This window comes from Corvus kubaryi, unplaced genomic scaffold (assembly GCF_017639235.1).
Source record: "Corvus kubaryi isolate FWS band 111438036 unplaced genomic scaffold, C.kubaryi_AGA036_p1.0 65182, whole genome shotgun sequence".
Classification (NCBI taxonomy): domain Eukaryota; kingdom Metazoa; phylum Chordata; class Aves; order Passeriformes; family Corvidae; genus Corvus; species Corvus kubaryi.
The window spans coordinates 69,097-91,021 of NW_024581821.1; the positions used below are offsets into that span (position 1 = coordinate 69,097).

The 21,925-nt window shown below is 35.9% G+C and overlaps 1 protein-coding gene across 4 annotated transcripts in view; it reads right to left on the minus strand.

Moving 5' to 3' along the window:
- The window catches only part of LOC121673095 (alpha-(1,6)-fucosyltransferase-like), a 90,166-nt gene extending 68,702 nt beyond the window's left edge, over positions 1 to 21,464 (minus strand). For 2 of the 4 annotated variants that reach the window (XM_042046140.1, XM_042046141.1), the window contains exon 1: positions 15,464 to 17,415. The gene's annotated coding sequence lies outside the window, so the exon portion shown is untranslated. Of the gene's footprint in view, positions 1 to 15,459; positions 17,416 to 18,780 lie in introns of those variants that run through there. The other 2 variants (XM_042046138.1, XM_042046139.1) reach the window with 2 other exon arrangements.
- Positions 21,465 to 21,925: the final 461 nt, after the last annotated feature.

The window sequence follows — 21,925 nt, forward strand, 5'->3', positions numbered from 1 at the left end:
TCATATAAGTTTTTAGTTTGGAAAAGACCTCTAAGATCATGTAGTCCAACCATTAACCCAGCATTGCCAAGTCTACCACCAAACCATGTCTCAAAGTGCTGCATCTACACATAGTACACCAAACAAATTTCTTAATACTTTTAATACACTCTGAGGCTCCCACGTCAAGGGAGCCTCAAGAAAATTTCGAGAAAGAAATGGTCCCGTAAGTAGATGATACCAACATCATTCTTATGTGGAGACTAACAGGGATTCTGAAGGATAGGAGGCAGGTTATACAGCAAGGTATTAAATATCATCTGTAAAAGATAATAAGCTGTTCAAGGCTAGTGAATGCTCTGTGGTGAAATGACTGCTGAGTATAAAGACAGAATTTTATAAGAAAACTAGATGGTCTTTCAGAAAATGCTGGGAAGCTGGTGACTTCAAGTCCACTATCACTTCCAGTAACACCACCAGAAGTTGCAGAAAAGAAGTCTTTGGAGTACAGTTTCAGCTGTTTTATAAAATATTAATGATCAAGTTTTTGCTCCCTATGACACACATAAACCAAGCAGAGAGGTGATGATGAAGCTTAATTGGAAGATACTAAATTGGCAGCCTACAGAAGTTTTGAGAATCCAGTTCTTACATGCATAAAAACTGTATCAAATATTTTGAAAAGCACAATGGAACTGGAAGACTTGACATAGATTCCACAACGGCAAATGATGCCACAGTTGATTATTACAGCACATTAAATACAAGACCACAGCAGGAAAGTTAAATAAAATAAATGCATTAGCAATTACTAGAAGGAACTTAAATTGATCCCTACATTGAAATCTTTATTCACAAAGAAGACGACAGAAGAATTCTTGCAGCTAAGAAACTACAATACACATCAGAAATAGTTGGCACATCAGTTAACACCAGATACTGGGAAATAAAGAACATTGTGAGGGAAGTCATGCCTCAGAAGGTGATTAAGTTTTATAAACTAAATTAGCATGGAATTAGGGAGACCTGGTTGATGTAGAATATTAGGATTTTCAGAAGGTGCTACTAGATTGTGAAATTCACTGTAATTAAAATGTTCGAGTTTAAAAAATTTGGTATGTTAAAGAAAGCAGACTTAGATATTCTTTCTACAAAAATCCATCCACGGATACTATACTGCATCTGTCTTAGAACAACCCAAGTCCTGGAAGCTCAGAAAGTAAGCTAGAAGGGTCATGGCTGCTTGCTTCCACTTCTACAGATAACTGCTACTGACATTTGAGTAAGACAGGGAGCCTTTTCAGATAAAAGCTCAGATCACATTAATTTTAAAACTGACTCTTTCTGACTGGATCTTATGTAGGCATGGTCATTGCCAAAAATCTATTCAGTAAGTGAAGAAAAAAAGTGAAGAAAATTGCAACAAAATACAGTAAATAAACACTGCCACAGTGCTCTATCAGCCCATTCTGATAGAGCTTTGATACAGTTCTTAACAGTCTTCAAGACGCCTAATATAATGAACTTGAACTTCTGAAGCACCAGAGTTAGGGAGAATATATTTACTGCAAGAATCTCAAAAGCAATTATTTGGGAGCTGGCTGGAATGATATAGTGCATGTATATGCATTTGGAAGTAGGTAGCAAGAGTTGAATTCTGCAGATACACAACAAACCCATACTGCTAGAGAATTTAGGGACAACTTTTTCAGAACTAAGCCTTACCATGTCAATGTTAATACAGATTAAATACATAATAGAGAAAATAAATTTTAAGACCGCTTTCTCTCACACTGTTCTTTTTATGAAAAGCAGCAGTAAACCATAAAAAGAAAGAAGTCACAATGTGCAACCAGTCGTGTGAAAATGAAGACGAGATATCACACAACACAAGCATTTCTACAAAAGAAATGTAATGAAAGACATTTGGATGGTAAACTAAAGCACGAAACATAACTTTTACCTGTAGTTTATAAAACAATCAGTATTGGAGCTTAGAGGAAACAAACCTATTACATTCTGACTGTACCTTTGATCTAATCAGAGCTTTCTATGCATCATAACAAATTGATTAGAAATCCCAATAGTAAGTTTTGTAAATGTAGTAATTCCTATGTTCTTCTATGACCTAACAGAGCATTATTAGGACAAGCACAGTTAAAGGCTCCAAAAAGCAGTCTATTAGGAAAACAAGATCAAAGAAATTTTGTAATTGTATGTGATTTTTATATCCTAATGAAATCTGTGCATGTGAACACTTTGAGTTCATGTTTTAATTTAGGAATCACAACATTTCATCTGTATATGTACTACTAAAAACACAGGCAGACTGCACTTTTCAAAATACTGTAATAAACAAAAGCACTCACAGGGCGTCACGTGCTGCTGCTGGTATAATTAAGTCCTCCTGTATTCAACAGACTTACTGTTCCTGCTTTGCACCCCTAACTTAGATCCTGATCCTGCAACCAGCATTCACAGAAGCATCCATACATACCCAAAGTGTCAGCTGCAACCAATACAGGAGAATTCTCAGAAACAAAACAGAACCCCATACTACCTATGTGATTTCACACATTTTCATTGTCCAAAAGTGGTCTGAATTATTTCTAATCTTTTCAGAACAATATCCAATCATCAATTTGGAGGAAAACTATTCATTTTTCCTTTTTTAATTTACATGCATTTCTGTAAGTGATGTCAAATAAATTAACTATTTACTAAGTACACTTATTGGAGGGGAAAAAACCCACTGCATTCTCAGCACAATAGTGCCTGACCTATTTTCTAATCACACTATATAGAGGAACAGAATGAGATTGCCAAAACATCAAAACCCAGAGGCTTCATTTAAAATATACGTAAACATAAAGCATTACATTCCAAGTCAGACAGAGGGAAAAAACAGTAGATTTAAATAATACTAAAACTTGTTTTCAAAGTTCAGGGAACACTATATGTTTTAAATTATAAAAATTCTTTATGTTTGCTATTCAAATATCCCAGATGTGTAGTATATGGAGAAACACGAACCGAAAACTAGACAAATAACACTGATGAAGAGGTAACTGATTTTTTCCCTGTACTTCATCCATCACTACACAATAGTACCAACACAACAAGCTCTGGAATTCTTTCTTTAGAAAGAATTCCTCATGCTCAATTGAACTTTTCAGATACACCAGTTCTCCAGCAGCTTTTGCCTACTGCATATACATATGCTTTCATAGAGACTGGATCAAACAGCCACCAAAATTCTGACTGCATTTTACAATCTGTAAAGAATTGTAAATTTTAAACCTGTATTTTAAACCTGTATTTTACAATCTTCTTTTTCTCAACCTCTATAACTCACAAACATCATCTTGTTTGCAAAGACATGAGAATCAAAATATCTTTACAGTATCTTAGACGCAATTCTAATTCTGTCTCCTCTGCTCACAGTTAATTCAAGTTTGATCTAAACCTAAATAATCTTGGACCATATAAATTCGCTGTTTTCAGATTTTTCATAAAGACACCAACTTGAAATGTAATACTAATATGAACACTTTTGTAGACTGGATCCAGTTTTTGCGAAGCTGAGCAATAATAGTATCAGCTGAGGTTGAAAATGTTATGATAATTGGTTCCTCTGAAAAACAGGTTTATGGTCTGTTCAGCCACCTTTTCAGGTGTTAATTCCCCATAAATGACTTCAAGACTATTAGTAGCTGCCACTACATTTATTTGGAGTAAAATCTTAGCCTTTTCCTTTATGTAGTTGAACAGCCTGTAAGGCAGAAAGACCATTCACATTGAATTTCTTTCAGAAGATGTGCAAAAATTTTGCAATAATATTTCTCCTTTTTAGATTCAGAACAAAACAAAGTGATAAATTCCTTCATTAAACTATAACACCGAGGTTAAACAAGAATACTGGGCTTTTCACCTTCACCTCAGAGCTGCACCACTAACTACTTCTGTCATTGCTATCTTACCTGTCACTACCAAAGTGTTTGCTCAACACAAGTGAACGTTAAGTCTTTTGCTAGTGGCAAGATATTCTACTTCACAATATAATCATCACTTTTCCAAAGCATAGTGGTGATGGACATCAGTTTCCTTCTATCAGGCGGTTAAAACTGATGTAAGCTTTCTTAAATAAATGAATAAATGAAACTAATTAAAAAAATAAAAGCTACCTGAACATGACAGCAAGATGAGTTTTGCTATCTACTTACTAAACACATTTCAAATCAATATTAAAGATAGCAATATTGAGGGGAAGACAGCAGAGAGTAACCAGATACTTATTAAAAAATTCATGCAATAACATGACACTGTACGAGCCCAGGATGTGTTTATTAGCTAATTCAAGCTAATTTTCAGAAACTTATTTTCAAATTCCAGATATGTAGTAAAATATTTTTGTTTTCTTTTGAAAAAAAATGGAGTGATGGGCATATAATTTATGATTGTAAGCATTAACTTATTATTTCACAGAAATAGATATCATTACAGAAAGGTTCCCTAATGACATATAGCAAGACCCACTACTTCCTACTTTTATACAGCATCACTTATAAATAATCTAATTATTTTTTCATTGATTTAATAAGATTTCCCTATGAAAAACTCTCTATGCAACAATTGATTGAAGAGAAATTTCATACACTGTGTTTATCTCACTGTGATTTACACAGCTGGTTCCAAAGAAAAATAAAAAATTTAGATCCAAAGTTGAGCTTAGACATCTTTATTCATTCCAGTCTTACACAAGAAGTCACACTTCTTAAAAACAGGCATGCAATGGAATATTTATTTTAAATATACTAGTATACCTTGTTTTTTTACAGCAATGATGGTAGATGAAAGTCTAAGACAGCATTAGCTGATCAAAAATTCAACACTGGTATTTTTAACAAAACCACACTACCCTGATTTGCTTTAAACAGATCCACTACTACACATACTGTACTAACACATATCATATATCTTCATGGAATGCTACATACACAAGTTCATTTAGTACCATTCAGAATTTTTTTATTCATTACCTGACCAGAGGAAGACCTCTTCCCAAATCTCAATATGTACTCATTTCTAACTTCCTTCACTATCTATCTATATTAGAGAAGCTCACAAAAAAAAATAAAACATTATGCCAAGATTATTTGGTTGTAATAATGCTGAAGTTTCCTATATAGGTTCTACCCAGAAAAGCTCAAGAGATTCCATTTTCCAGACAATTTATTCTTATGATAAAGTACACATGACCCAGCACAGGCCCTTGACCAGGACAAGATGAAACCTTGCATTGCACTGTTCCCATTATGAAAAATAACCATATATTCTGGTTTTTTCGATTCCCTTATGGGGTTACAAATTCACAAAGAAGCTGTTTTTCTTTTCTTCCCAAAATCTCATTTTTCTAAAAGGAATTGTTGAAAAGCCTAGCCAAGACCAGGCAATTTAATTATAGTTTATTCATCAGGTCACCTCTGCACTGGCTGTTCTTCAACATACCACCTTGAGCACATATCCAATAACTCTTTTCATGGTTGTGTTTAACAGGAGTTAAACTTACAGATCTTTTACCTCAAAGGCCATCTTTGGAATTCCTGTAAAATAAGGTTCTACCAAATACAGCACCTTCTAGTTTTCTGGTATTGAGACCAACATAAGCAACAGTTACACAAGGAAGTCAGTTCTACATATACAATTAACAGGATCTGATCCTTGTACAGAAGTATAGCCAACTAAGATGAAGGTATAACCTTTGAAAGAGTCTCATTTACAGGGAGCAGTGTGGGCTATCATTTCACAGTGCTATTGAGAAAGGTTGCTCCATGTACACGCAATACAGACTTTTGGAATAGTTTGGCGTAAGGTTCTTCTTTTTTTCTTATTTTCTTTTTTATTTTTTTTACTGTTAGTTTGGTTGTTTGTTGGTTTGGGACATTTTAATGTTTTAAGTGTTGAGCTTACTCTTCTCTCCTGCCCCATTCTCTCATATTTTCTCTGCTTGACCAAAAAAATTATAGCCCAAACACACTGAATATTAGGGTATAAATAAAAAGGCATGAAACTAGATAATCATTACAATCACGCACCACCAAAACATTCTTTGCGTAAGTTCTGATCTTTCTAGAAATAAGGATCGTTATTTTAAAATGTTTGAGGAGACTTATCAACAAGAAAATGGGGGAATGGGAATCAATTCTGACAATAAGTAAAGAAAAACATTAGGTTCCCACAAATACTTTTTAACCAGTTCATACAAATCATCCCAAAATAATTCTGGTATTTGGTATTTTAAAAAACCCACAGAATTTTATTAGTTTTCTGGTTGTTAGGTTGTTAGCTTGTTATAAAATAATTTGTCTTCCCTGTTTTTTATAGGTATTTCTATATTCCATTCCTTAATCTTGTCTAATTAAATGACAGGTGGAGAAAAGATAAAAACATGCTTACATGGCAAAAAAATCTAGAACCCTCTCCAGAGTTTGACTGCACCAACTGGGCCAGAGGAACAGAGGGAGAAGAATGGTATTAAGTCTTCCTGCCTCGAAGAACAGTGAACACTCTGAGAAAAAGAACTGAGAAATTTAGCAGCTGAAGAAAGATAATCAATTCAGAAACACAACAATCTTACTAGATGAAACAAACACTTGATTACTCATTATAACAGGGCTAGGAATTAGACCAAAAAAAAGTTACATCCTTCAGCAGAGTACCAGAATAAATTACATTTCAGAGAAAGTACTGTAGGTGTGAACAAAACAGAAAACAGGAAAAAAACATTTCTTCATACTATGACTGCTAAAAAGAGCAGTGATCAAAAATTTTAAAAACCTTTTCTGTGTGCATATGGATACATAACATGCTCCTAACATCTCTAAAGAAATAGCACCGATTAAAATACTGCTGAAATACAAGATACCAACAGAAGTAGTTGGCAATGACTTAGTGAGCAACTACGTGGAAAAAGCACATACATGCATGGAAGTACTGAATTGCTTCAAAGTTCTGATTATTTTCTGTATCAAGCTATCAATTAATTTTTCTGATTCTTCTTTACAGAAAGAGATGTGAGTCTCACTGCACTCAGTCTATGGAGAAAATCCATAGACTTTTAGGAGACCACACAAAACCTACTCATTGTATTTGGCATGCACTAGGAAAAGATCCCATTCTCTCTGCCATCAACTCCATCTCTAGATAACATGTTTACAACAGTTACAGTTACTAAATTACGAAAAAGTTGATGCAAAGGAATAAATGAAAAGCAGGAAATCCTTTGATATAAGACAAACGGAAAAACCCTCAAGTTCTGCCAAATTTAAGGGATTTGCAGAGTTCAAGACTGAAAGATCAGTGCTCCAAACAGGCATATGGAAGAAAAAAAGCAGAATGAGAGGTGGAAGGCTTATGTTATTAAGCTACTCTCTGAAGCCTTTAGAATGCATGAACTACATTCTACTAATTTTTGGAACAGAGCTCAAGTTTTCCTTTTTCTTGACCTTGCTTCAAGCTATGCTCCCTGCTCTAGTGAGGCATCAAAACATTAACCCACTCTGATATATGTTGCTGTAAAATTGTCCCAAACTCAGAGATTATTTTTCACTGGTCACATCCTAACAACACTCTCTGGAATATTGCTATTGGACTAAAGCTGCTAGTTTAAAAATCTAGGGATAGGTGAAACACTTCTGATTTAGTGACTTTTGACTTCAAGTATATGCTGCAGAACAGTAATAGTTTTCAGAAATATACCATTTCAAATATACTACAAAGGACTGATGTAGAATGAATGTTCAATTTTCAGCTTTTGCAAAATAACTGCCAAAAATATCCACATTAATTTTTCCCATCCAATGGAGCTTAGTAATTCAGATTCACCATACAGATCATTTTACATCAGAACACATTTTAAGAAATACATATTAGTTAACAGCAACAATTATTAATTGGAAAACGGAGATTCCGGGTATATGTAAATTAGTTTTCTGGAATATCTGGAGCACTAGGATACAACATTATAAAAGAATAAGAAAATATGTAGATCAGCAAACTGAAAAAAACTAGATGAATTGTTTGAATGGAACCAGTGGGAGAAAATTAGTGCAAGTATTCTATGAATTATTAATATGAATGTTCATTTAAAATAGAAATGGTTTAGTAACACAAAAATACAAAGATCATAAAATATTTTTAGCAAAATAATTTAAGAACCTATTCTAATAGTATTGCTACACTAGAAGAAGTTTTATTCCATTTATTCTTTATTCCAGAAAGCATTAGTTGTCATACTGCTGCTAACAGTGGCCCATCACAGCACACATGTACTTGTTTTTGTAAATATTCTGACCCCTGTCCACAAGATCTTGTACCCAACAAAAAGGTGAGCAATACAGCTGACATTCCAGAGCCTTCTTTATCACTATGATTAATGAACTGTTTTACAATGCTCTGTGGGATGCTAATCACAGCATTCAGGAAATTATGAAGACTCAAGAGTCCATTTCCCACAACTTCATTAGTGGGAAACATTCATTTTAGTGTCCCCTTTATAAAATACATGTGGCTCATCACACCAGTTTTCACTCAGCCACTCTCCAGAAGATACATGCATTCTTCTCAGAGGAGTATTATGAACACGTAACAATAGCACACATAATTTTTCCATATTTGTTTGACTTCAGCAACTACCAAAACACATCAAAATGAAGACAAGATAATCAAGAAGAAAGGATGCATGACACAGATGGTGCACAAAAACCATCAACTGCTGCAAGCATTCACTGACCACCTGCACAGCGCTGAGTGGCGCTTTCGGGTCTGTGAGAAAAGCAACCAGTTGTAAGTTCCTTCACTCTTATAGTACAATCAGCAATCTCCTTGCACCCTTCAGACTATGTTCATGCCAAACACAACTGCACATGACACTGACACCACAATCAAAGTCATTTGACAATGGTGCAAAATGGAAAGATTGCCCTCCAGAAGTTTGCAATTCCAGACTACTATCCAGGGAAATATAAATAGCTATTATCACACATTTAGAGCCATTAAAAACATTACATTTGCCCAGCACTGCAACTGTAACATGCAGGAAAAAGAACATTTCAAGACAATGGAATTTCTACGCTGTGGTGAATCAAGAGAAGAGAGACATAGTTCTGCCTTCCTAAGCCAACCTTAAGCATAGAAGCACCAAAACAATACCATGAATATTAATATGGTTGGGAAGGAAAGTGCAAAAAGCAGTCTTTTAAAAATAGAACTTTGTGCAAACATTAGCATATTTCACAGAAAGGCACATGTTCAGTGGCAGGATTGCAAAACCAACATTCATTCAGAAGGATTCTACCCTTAGCTCAACCATCTAAAAAGGAGAAAGGAATAATACAATTACCGCATAAGAAGACGCAACGTGATGCCTGAATGTGCATTTGGCTGGCAGAAAAGGAGCCGGTAATGCCTTGAGAGAAGGATGGATTCCACTTAAATTCCTGTTACTGCTACACATGGTATTTTACATAGTATTTGTGACAAAAATGTTACCAGTAATATGCTGACTTGGCTAAGGGCATATTAATACCCTGCCGGTGGAGGGGAATATGGCATCGGGAACTGGACTGGGATTCCTCCGAAGCAGTCTGTAATACATTTGTTTCCTGACCCATAACATGAGGTCTCATTCTATCTACAAGGCCATTCTTTCCATCTAATGTGAATACTCTACTATACTGTCTTGTTGCACTCTGATACATCATGACTACCATCTTTGCTTTGTGATCCAATGATCACAAACCTTCTCATATTTCTTGCATCAGAACCACACATGTTCCCCAAGACAATGCACATCTTTTACTAAAACCATCCATGAGATTCAAACACATTATATGAGAGAATGAGAGAGAACAAATGTTTCCCAGATAAATTGCTCAACTGCTTAGTTACCAAACACGTCTGTTTTCAGCACTCACCAATGTCTTTTCATATAGGATTGAAGTACGAATCTTCAAGACTTCTCAAGTAACACTTCAACAGAACAAGCTTCTTAAATCTCTGAACTGAGGTACACTTTCCCAGAACCTGAATTTTTACAGCTCTCTTCTAGATCTCTTAAGACTACTTCTGACTAGTCTTAGGAATCCCAAACTAGCCATAATATACTCACCACAGCCCATTAATATTGCATACAGCGGTTAGTACCACCTCCCCTACATGCCTTCTACTGGTTGTGTTATTCAAAACCTTTGTCTCTAACCTGCAAGTGCAATCTACAGTATTGGTCTCTAGACCTGGGACCACACATTTGGCTCTATCCAAATACTTTCAAGTTTAACTTGCCAAGCAATTCAACAGTTAGTGATCTCTTTCTATCAAACTTAGACATTTATTAGGAGCAATGTATTCTTCCCAAGAGCTAAAGTCAATGACCAAGAACCTCCTGCCATGTAGCAATGAGGGCACCTTCCTTATGGTTTGAAAGTTCACTCCTTACTGACAGGTTTTTGGATTCATTAACCAATTTTAATACAGTTAATATGAGTTACGACAAATATGCTTAGGCAAAATCAATCTGATTAAAAGACAGTATCATTACGATCAGTTCCAAGTGAATCACCCTATAATTAACCTCTGTCTTGATTAGGTTTTTTTTTCCACATACTGGCAAGTGTCTAATTTTTCTAATTCCCTTTAGACTTGGCTTATTTCAACATTTAAGAACAACAGAAGTAACAAAGAAACCCCACCAAGAATAAGTGCAAAAACAATTAAAGGAAGATTTTCCTATGCTAACAGGATCTGCCAGTTTCAGAAGTGTTTATTGGCCACTATTTAACACAATCCAAACAATAAAGAAGTACTGAGTTATCAGTGTAGTATAATTACATCATTTAACAAAGAGCAAAGCCAAAACAACCGCACAATATTTCTGTACTGTAGATGTTGCCTCGACATTTATCCATCTTATTCTTCCCTCCATGACAACTACAATTTCTTTTAATCAGCAGCAAAAAGCATGCAAGACTATCACCCCATCTACCATTTCATCTAAAAATAATATTAAATTAAAATTCATAATTCACAGATGCATTTATCATGCCTATACTCTTTCTCTGTATTTCATACTAAAAACAAAATGAAAAAAACACCTGTGATGTACATCTTTACCTATTTAACTGAAGGAACTTGTGAAGCAGGAAACTTCTTGCCCGGCTATTTCCTCTGATCTTGTCCCCTTAAACAATTTGTCAATGCAAAAGTTTAGTTTAGTGTAACCGTCTAATCCTAGACATTTTAAAAGGTATAGACTACCAGGGGTACTTGAAATTTGACTTTTCGGGCACTGTAAAAGTAATACTGATTTAGAGCCAAATAATATCCACCAGGTTATCATGTCTAGTTTTTTTCAAATTTTCAGTCAATGTTTTAGATTTGGACTATTTAAGTCTAAACTTAGATGCATTCAAGATAAAAAGTTACTTCATCCATTGGAAGAAGTATTTAAGTGAAGAAAATTTTAAAATAAAAACCACTGCAATATGCAAAAAGAGATCCTATGCTGCTTCTCAGCATCTTTTGCAAAAAGCTGCTTTCCCTATGCTTCATTCACAAAAGAGATAGACAATTAAGGGGGAAAAAAACAAAACCAACCAAAAAAACCCAAAACATAAAAAAACCCACCAACCAAACCAAGCCACCAAGTATCTAGCAACTAGACATTATACCATAACATGTAATAAGGTTATCACAAGGTTATTAAATCACTCCTCTCATCTAAGAGGAGATCACACGTACTCATATGTGTCAGACTACATTTTATGAACTTCCAAAGACAAACACATGCTCTTCCCACTTCATTGCAGCGCTTCACAAGCCTCAATGCATTAATCTCTGCAGGTAAAAAATGTACGCTCCTTAATCAGCCTCTTCTTATTCCTACGTCTCCTCACAGGTCGTGGATTGGCTGTTATATGTCAATACTATTTTCTTCTGGACTTTCCAATTCAGCAAGATAATTTTGATTTGTTTGCATGTATTAAGTGCATGGTTCCAAACCGGACACAGTGACCTAGTTGACTCCATTTCTAGGTTGTGCAGAGAGATTTACATCAGTTTTACAGCGTTGAATGACAGCACTTTCATTCACTCATCCTGGTGTGATGTTACATTTTCAGAACTGCTTTTTGTGTGTGATACTCTTGATTTAAGGTCAGCTCTTAACCCTCAATCTCTTTCTTCAGAACTCTCAGCCATTCCTTATCCTGTACTTGCCTGTTTTCTGTTCCTTTAATTTAAAAGCAGTATTTTAAGTTTGCCCTTAATGGCTTGAATCCCATTTTTCCCTGATCATTCTAATTTCTTGCTTCATGTTAAATTCTCCTCCCATCTTCCAACCTCTCTGCAGTGTCTCAGCCTGGTTTCATTTTTCACTGCAGTAAACATGTGTCAATGGAGCATTAGCATCCTCTTTTCTTGAAAAGAAAGACATAAAAGACTGTTGTTTGTGCTGCTGCATCAGAACTGACTTATCTAGAACACACTTTTAATAAAGAATATAGTTCAGAGAGAGAGAGGAGCAAGAAGCAATCTTTCAAAGAAGAATCCAAGCTAAATGCCTACCAAGATAGAAGAGCAGACTGAAACTGAATGTTAGGACAAGAAACAGACTTTGCTGATCCTCAGGCAAGGGGGAAAGTAGCAAGTAAGATCATAGATACTCCAGAATCACAAAGGGACAGTCCTGATAAAATGGAAGGGCTAAATCAGCAATATAACCTTCTGAAAAGGTATTTTCCATCAGGATTCATACGCTGATCTATTTAGATATGCAGAAACAGAGAATATCTATCCGAGATTTCAGGTGCCCTTACAATAAATAAAACTCAAGATATACAGGCCTTTTCCAGAGATTAGTTTATCTTGAAAAGCTTATCATGGATTAATCTAACTTACAGAATATCCAAGAAAGGATAAGAAAGTGTTTTAGAATGCAATAAAAAATGTCTATTTGATCTTTCTTTCTTAACAAACTACAGAACAGCAGTTCAAAAATGGAATGGATTAGACTAAGTGTGAAATATGATTTGGGAAAAAGAACCATGGAAACATTTTTATATGTGAAAAAAAATCAGGAAAAAATATTAAATACGTATATGGATGAAATACAGTTTTCCCAAGCCAGACTATGATAGCAGAAAATAATTCCAAATGCAGCTTGTTACAAAATCTGACTGGAAGCAGGAATCCAACACAATCCATAGATTGCATAATCAAGTAATATGGGAAAGATATCACCTTCACTCTAGTGCTCCATTACTTGTCTCAATCCACCAGCACTACCTAGATTTTACCTAGACCCTAAGATCAAATCAGCTTTCTTCCACTGCTCAATCTCCCTCAGTAGCTGAGCAATGCATATACCAAACCACTGGCTTAACTACAGCTCCAAGCACTGCAGTTTATAGACCTGTACAAATCCTTTTAATTACCCTCCCACACAAACTAAACAGAAAAGGCAACCACTGTGCCTTGTTCTTACTAAAGGAAGGAAAGCAACTCTGCTAAAGACAGTGACACCATCACCACAGCTTCCGGACACATCAAGTTAGTGCGAACACGGAACAACAGAAGTATAAAAGTAAGTAATTACACATGCATGCCTGCATGCAGGCTCTCACAAAGAAACAAATTTTAATTTACAAAACTGCAAATCAAGATACAAATTGTTGTATTACATAACATCATGTACAAGGGACCAGCCAATTCTGACTAGAAGTGAGGTTTTGAGAAGTCATGGAAATTCTACCTTTCATTCATTTTCAGAGCCTGGAGCACACAGATACTACACATGGGGCTGGAGAGTTGGAGGGTGGGGTGTGGGGAAGACTATTACAGATTTCCTAGTCACCAGCTAAGATTTTTTTCCCTCTGAATCATTGTTTCTATTCCATACCAATAAACTATTCCTACCAACTGCAATGGCTAGGAGGAATCTGGCAAGATTAGCTAATTCTAGTCTAAAGCTTCCACAGAAGCCTGCTCTTCTCCAAAGTCAAATCATGTATTCCCAGCCTAACAACTTCAAGAGAGCATTACTGCAAACTGCTGGCCAAATCCACTGACTGGCAGCTGCCTAAAGGGATGGATTACACTCCCACACTATTTGCTCCTGCCTGCAGAGTCTCTCTGCTTCCTCTGTACAGAAGAAGTTGGACGCTTCTTTGAACAGTTGTCTGAGCTGATCCAACCCAAAAGCCAAGAAAAAAACTAGCCACCTTTTCTCTGGATTTGTGAGACAAATCAGTTAACTCATTTCAGTAGGACTGAAAGTGGGAAGAAAGCTGGGTTCAGGAAATGGAAACAAGTCCTCTCACCAGCAGGAAGCACTTACAACAGCTAACCCAGTTTCAAGACAACTACTTGGACACCGGACGCTTGGAAAGCTATAACCATATTCTTTGTTCTGTCCTGGCCAGAAGGTCCCTAGAACATTATTTGAAATCCCACTTTTCTTTTTTTTTTTTTTTAAATAAACCATTCATTAAACTCTTACAATAACACAGTACTTCTGGAGTTATAAGTGCACAAATAAATCAAAATAATTGAGAGCACTTTAGATGTCACCAGCTTGAAAACCAGTAGTGAAGTTGGGTGAACTGTAAAAGCGTCTAATCTGCAACAAATTTGCTTGAACTCTTAATCTAATTTGTTCAATTGTGAAAGCTTAAGAAATTTTCATAACTTTCTTATCATAATTAAGAATAGCGATCATAAAAGTCTTTTCTACAGTTGCATCAAAAAAAGAATAATGTCATAATGTGCTTGGTTTCCAAGTTCACACCCAAATTCATGCTTCAGTGAAGTTCACTTCATTCTTTAAGCAGCTTCTCAAAATGAAGAGTTACCTTTCTGCTAAGTTTTATTTAAATAAAAAAAAAGTGTCCTCAAACATGACTACTATGGTACTTGCCCAGACCTTCAAAAGCGTAAGAATCTGAAGTGTTCACTAGCACTGGATCTGGCATACCCCAGAGCACACAATACTTTCCACCCACAACAGCTTAATTTGCTTATAACTCTTGAAAAACTTCATGGAGCAGGGCCTGTGGCCAGCCTCTGCAAAAGTACAGCTTATCTCTGAGAAACACATGTAATACCTGCAGATGGAAAGGGTCCAGAAATACTGCCAAAGACATACAGGATTTTGTTCGTAAGACAGAGGATACATAATGAACCTACCAAAGAATTTCTCTTTTTAGAGGTGAGAGGCAAAGAGTAATGGGAGAGAAATAGGTGTAAGGAGAAATGAAAGGTGAAATGGGTGTCTGATTGACCCAATTTTGTCAGTGGTCTGACACAAAAGTGAGGCACTTGACCTCTCTTTCGCAAAGTTTCCTTTTTTCAGCTGACAAAGACTTATCAATAGAAGAGCAGTTTTCAGTTGTGAAGGCAACGTCACAAAGAACGAGAAGTACTTACTTACAAGCAATAATTATTGTTCAAATTAATACTTTCGGGGATTCTTCTTCCTCACTTTCATTTTGAAGCATAGGTAATTCTCTGAAAGTAGAAGAGGAAAATATCATCAGTTTTTATCACAGAATCATTTAGGTTAGAAAAAACCTTTAAGATCATGAAGTCCAGCCATAAACCTACCACTGCCAAGTCCACCACTAAACCATGTCCTTAAGTGCCACATCTACTTATCTTTTAAATTCACCCGGGAAATGGAGGCTCAACACCTTCCCTGGGCAGCCTGTTAAGAGCACTTGACAACTCTTTCAGTGAAGAAACAACTGTTTTAAACAAAACCTTTGTTTGGGGTTATCAAGGCATGGAGTTACTACATAATTTCCTAACAGTTGTCTCACTGATTCAGAATGGCAGCACACCACTGAACTAAACGTTGATTCCCGGCCACTTAAGAGAAAAGCATTCAAATATGCACTATCAGACTCTGAAACAGCAATAAACTGGTTGTTGAAAAAGCTTATTTGTGAACCCCACTTCAAGGAAAGGAATGAAAGCAGGAAAAAAAAAAAAACAGGAAACCAATTAAAGCAACAATAGTGCCAGGAATAGGAACGAAGGGAAAAAAATGATAAATGCTTCAGATAACTGACTTTTACTGCAATGAGAATTCTGCCAAATTAGTCTTATTTTTGAATGAAAATTAAGTGATTTTCTATTTCAAAGAGAAGCTAAAGCAGCTGTACTTTCAATGAACAAGGTGAACTGGCAACTCTAAACCTCTCAAAAGCAGCAACAGTGATAAAAAAAAAATCTGAATTCTGTGTTTTCCTATTCATATAATAAATTATTTAAAGTAATCAGCACCTACAAAGTCAGAGCCCATGAACTTCCAAAAATGGAATGCCTGAGGGAAACAGGGAGATAGCCTATTTTCACTTCTATTTGAGATTGATGGGTATACTTTGGCTAAGGTGGCACTCAATGAAAAGGTTATAGCTTTTGCTGTGATAAAAGTATCTCAGAAATTCAAACCAAAAAATACAACACGGTTACTCCGTGTATAAAAAGTAAAAGCAGAAAAAATAAACTCATTCTTTTATTGTAGCTCTCATCAAATCAGTTACACTGCCTGCTTCACAAAAATGGAGAGGTGAAACCTTCAGCTGAAGGTGACTCAAGAAGCCCAGCAGAACAAAATACAGAGCCCACATGTTCCAAGAGGAAGCCCTACATGGAATCCATTAGAGTATGGTCTAGAATGATGGTTACTCTTAATTTTGTATGAAGCATTATGATGTTTCTTCTTAGAAGTTCGTATTCCCAAACTCATTAACAAGTGGAAGGTAGCACATTAGGTGAGCCATACGTATGGAAAAAAAAAATTTAGACAGATTGGCTCATGGTAAATATGAAGTGGAAACATTTACACTTCATATAATGAAAAGAACTATCACTAAATTTACAAGCTGATTTATTTGTAAGCAACAGAATTGCAAGCAGTACCAAAAAGCCTTCCAGTCCTACCAGGCTGGGCAAATCACCATGCCCTAGAGAAAACTACTACTAAGAGCACAGAAATAAAGCTCTCAGGGTTTTTTCCCACAGTTCCATAAAAAGAACAGACAGTCACTTTACATAAATTATGATTATCTTAAAACAGTCAGCCTACTCTGAAACATTCAAAACTACCAAAAAGTTTCATTTTTACAGCCTAGTATTGCTAATAAATCCCTGAAATTTGAATACTATTTATAATGTAAAAACTGAAAGTATTTAAAAAAATCTTTGCATTTGTGTTTTCAATCACCTCAAGACTATTCACAAATATGACTAATTAGACAGTGCTTCCTTCCAGATAAATTTGCGCTCTTACAGAGATCTTTTTGGAAATATAGGTCATGAAGTGACCGTACAGATAGGAAATTTTAGTTATATGTTTAATTCTGACTTTTTATTGCTGGGTGTACATAGACTAGTCACCACCTTTTTTCTTTTTTTTTAATTTATCTATTTATATAAAAAAAAAAAATTCTTATAAAGGATTCAACAACATCTGCAGTGTTCAATCCAGTCTCCTGCATTACAAGACCCCAACCAAAACCGAGTCCAAAACGTTTCATCAGTATTTTTCATGTAATTTAAGTTGAACTTTAAAAAGACATGAAATCTGAAAGCACCACACTTTTAAGTGCCTGCAACTACAGAAGTGTTAGATGAAAATACCTAGATCACCTTAGGGATACAGAGGGTTGCAGCAAGGAGGAAGAAAAAATGGAAACACTTCTCCCATCCCTTCTGCATTTGACTAGGGCAAACTGATTTAACTTTGAACACAGACATTAGACCTATATGCCAGGCCAGGACTACCGTCCCAATACCACAGGACAAATCACACATATCACTCAAAATCCCACCTTTAGAGAATGGCAAATTGTCTCTGCTTCAGAAGATGATAAACTATGCACCAAGAAGACAAAAAATAAAAACAATAAATATTCCCTTTGGATATGCTCAGGATACCAGTGGCAGCTCCAAGGAACAGAATTTGTAAAGCCGAAAACTTTATGACAAATAACAATCAAATATCTTCTTGTCTGCTCTACCCTCTTTCTCAGAGATTTCTATTATTCTAATATCAAGAAATCTCAAATGTTCATTTTTAATTTCTGAGTCCAGGATCAACCTTATCATCTTAAACCGTATTCTTACATAAATATATAAAACATCATCTTGAACCATTGAGTTTCTTTCTCTCCGTTACTGAGTAGACCTCATCCTCTGATTTTCAAAAAAGATTTGTTCTTAAGTTTATGCCTCAGATTTATTTGTTTTCAGATGTTTCTCTCCCATATATGCCCTCACACCCAATAAAGACTATTGTTATTTCTTCCTAGGTCTTACTCGCCAAATTCTTTCTTTCCCGTTTAAGAAGGCAAGTCCAGCTTAACCACACTACCAGTTCTTTCTTACCCAAATGACTTGCTCTTTTCTGAGTGTGACTGTGATCAGAGCTAATGCCAATCTAAATGTAAATCGATGAATGCTTTATTGGCTGGTCCTAACAATCTGTTTTTAAAAGCTAGAAACGAGCTGGTGTGGTTTGGAATCATGTTACTCCCATGAAGTCACATCATCTGAGAAGGAAGCAGATCTGGAGTTGGGTCACACAACAGCAATCTACCTCTGATCACCAGTCTGGTTACATCAGGAGTTCTCATCAGTGCTCAAGGACGTGAATTTGCAATCTTTTTTTTTTTTTTTATTATTTATTAAACATCTTCTATTACTCCAAAGACATAAATCTACTACTAAGTGTGATAGTCCTACCTTCTCTAGTACAAGCAAGTTCTGAAGCATACAGACCAGCTTTTTAGTAAAGTCGCCCGCATATTCCGCTGCTGGCTCTACAGTTTCAAGAGCTGGCAGAGAAGTGACTGAACCTGTGCCAGGGAGAACATTGCATGAAAAAAATCCATTTTAAACAACAAAACCACTTGCAACAAACAACAGAATCAGTCAATTGGTAAAGAAAAAAACAAAAAATTATTCCTTCTGTAAGCCCAAGTGAGGCTCAGAACATGATTTTTTCCAGTTTTAAGAGATAATGTATGTTTCTGATGGAGAAGTAGGTATATAACTGAAAAACTGAACTTCATTTCTCTTATACCCATCAATCCATCTGTCTGGTAGCACTGTTACTTGCTGGCACTAAGCAAATTTCCTTAAACAAATATGGAAAGAAAAAACATCCCACGGAGACAGAAGGAAGGCTAATCTTTTTACTGTATATATTTAAAAAAATCATATAGGGTCTTTTATACACATTATATAATGGTGTGGGGTTCAGTTTTGTTCCATTTTTTTCTTCAGATTCCTTACTGCTAAGAGCTAAAAAAGCTGGCATATGCAAGGTACAAAGTCAAATCATCAAACTTCTACTGCACAGAAAAGAAGCTCCCAGGAATTATCTGTTTTGCAGAGAAGTGCACAGGATGCCTTCCGCAGTTCAATTTTGTAGAGGAGGTTCCCTTTCAAACAAGCTTTGATTATCACTGGTCTGAGAAGGACATACAGTTGGTCAATGAAATTCCATTTTCAGTCAAGCCAGATCTGGGACCATTATTCCTCAATATTCATCAAAATAAGCATAAAAGACAAAGATCTTCCTGCACTTGTTTTTCTTTGTCACATATAGTACTTGGCCACTTTGACCTTGTTCTAAGAGTACACCATTTTTAACAGCACAAATAACAATTAGGAACAAAATTCAGTATCAATAAGCGAGTATCCTTTACAGAAGAAAATGTAAAATAGTTGCTTAAGGTACAAAGTCCCTTCATAATACTGAAATTTTCACACATAATGGTTTCTCAAGGCACAAACTCAGAACACTCTACAAAACTGATGCAGTATACAGAACAGTACACAATCCACTGCCTTCTTTCATGGACATATTAAAGGGCTAAATGAAGAATTAAGTTATAAAATAACATCCTGAATATAAACACAGTTTTAACCTATCCACTTGCCAGGAGGTAGGTGACTCAGAAGGTAATAAACCTACGTGACACTGCATAGTTCTCAAGTTCTTTCCTGCTTCTCTCCTTCAAGACACACTGTCCCAACCACTTGACTCATTTTTCCCTTTTATTTACATGGCCCTAGGTGACACATCCCCTTATTCCTGGAAGACACATCACTGCTGTTCAGTGTCTGCAGCCCTACATTTTTCACTGTACAAAGTTTCATGTGTGCTAGAGTGACAGTGCTAATACAGTGTACTGTTACATGTGTAGCAAATTTGGGGAAAATTTGGAAAAACACTTAAGGCACTGGACCTCTTTTAGTTCTCTCAAACCCAGGAAAACATATGCTTCTTTTCCCCAGAGTTCCACTTTTTCTCAGCCATGTGAAGTGCCATCTGTGCTTCCCAGCCTGGCAGGCTAAAACTCTGCTGTCATTCAAATCATCAGTGAGCAAATTAAAGCAAAGACTGTCCTCTTTAATAAAATAACAAGACTTACAAATGGCAACCTAGATCACAGCTCCAAAGGAATGAGTGGCAAGTGTGGGCAGCTAAAGGGTCACAGGGAGGAGAAGGTGGCAAACAGTGGAATATCTTCTGAGCTTCCTTGTAAACTTCTGCTTTACTTCTCAGTAAACTAGCACAAGAACTATGAGAATAAAAACAAGGGTAGCTGGGAATCTCAGAAAGTAAACAAATATATAACTCAACTGCCACAACACATTTAGTGAGATACTCCATCCTGTTAGAAGGCCTACTTGGCTCAGGGACGACAGATATATAGGGTGGAGCAGGAAATCTTGTCTTGAATATCTTAAGATTAGTGTATCTGTTCTGAAATACAGAATGCAACAGAAGCCAAACACTCCACATAACGTTAGAATGGGGAAGTTACAGTGAGTAGGAAAATGCAGACCTCCTATAAATTACCAAACCAGAAAATTTAAGTGGATGAGGGAGTTGAAGGAACTGTTGAGATTATTTTTTGTTGTTGTTGGGTATGGTTTGGTTTTTTTTTCCCCCAGACAGCTGGCAGGATCATTCAAAGCATAAGATTTAATATTAATGATTCACGGAGTAGGACTCTTAGGAAGCAATAAAACTGAGTTAACCTCTAGTTGGAAAGTTGGAAACTGGCTTGACTGTTGCCTTTACAAAAGTTACACCTATGTATTAATGACTAAAACGTTCCCAGACACTGAAATGCAAATCATCATGTCAGAACAAGTCCTGAAATACTTTTGATAAAGGCCAACTGCACTCTCCCAACCTCTGGGAACAATCTGAGGGTTATCACATGGCTGGGAAAACTTCCAACAGTACGGCACACACAGCTACCTGTTTTAAGGCTGAAAGATTAACAGAAAGGACAAATCTCAATCTGTGCCAGCTGTCCTCACTAACAATGGTCAACTTTATTAGTGATGATGTAGTCAAAAGGGATTTGAAATCAAACCAGCTTAAGGAAACTAAAATTAAGTGCAGATTAAGTCTGGAAAAGTACATAAAAAAAAAAAAAAAAGAAGAGGAGGAGAAAGTATTAACCATCTTTAGAAATTTAACCAAAAGAATGAGAAAATTTAAAGGAAAGATAATCACACAGAAAGAACACTCTTTGTAGACACAGGCTAATGAATGAAAAGACTGGAATAAAAGCTGACAGGAAAGCCCAATTAAGAATGTTGTTAAGTGATAATACAGTCAACATACAGAAGAAATAACAATCTACAAGCAGAAATGCTGGTAAAACCCATTCATTTAAAATCAGGTCAAAAGACAAAATAAAAAAAACCCCAAACCTGGGTTTGAATTTGAGGAAGGAAATTGTTCATGCAGTACAGCCTCATGATTATTTGTTACCAGTTGCAGTAATTAGCTCAAAGGAGAAAGTCTACTCTACCAAAAGACAAGACTATGAACAATGTTTGACAGTCCCAGAAAAAAAAA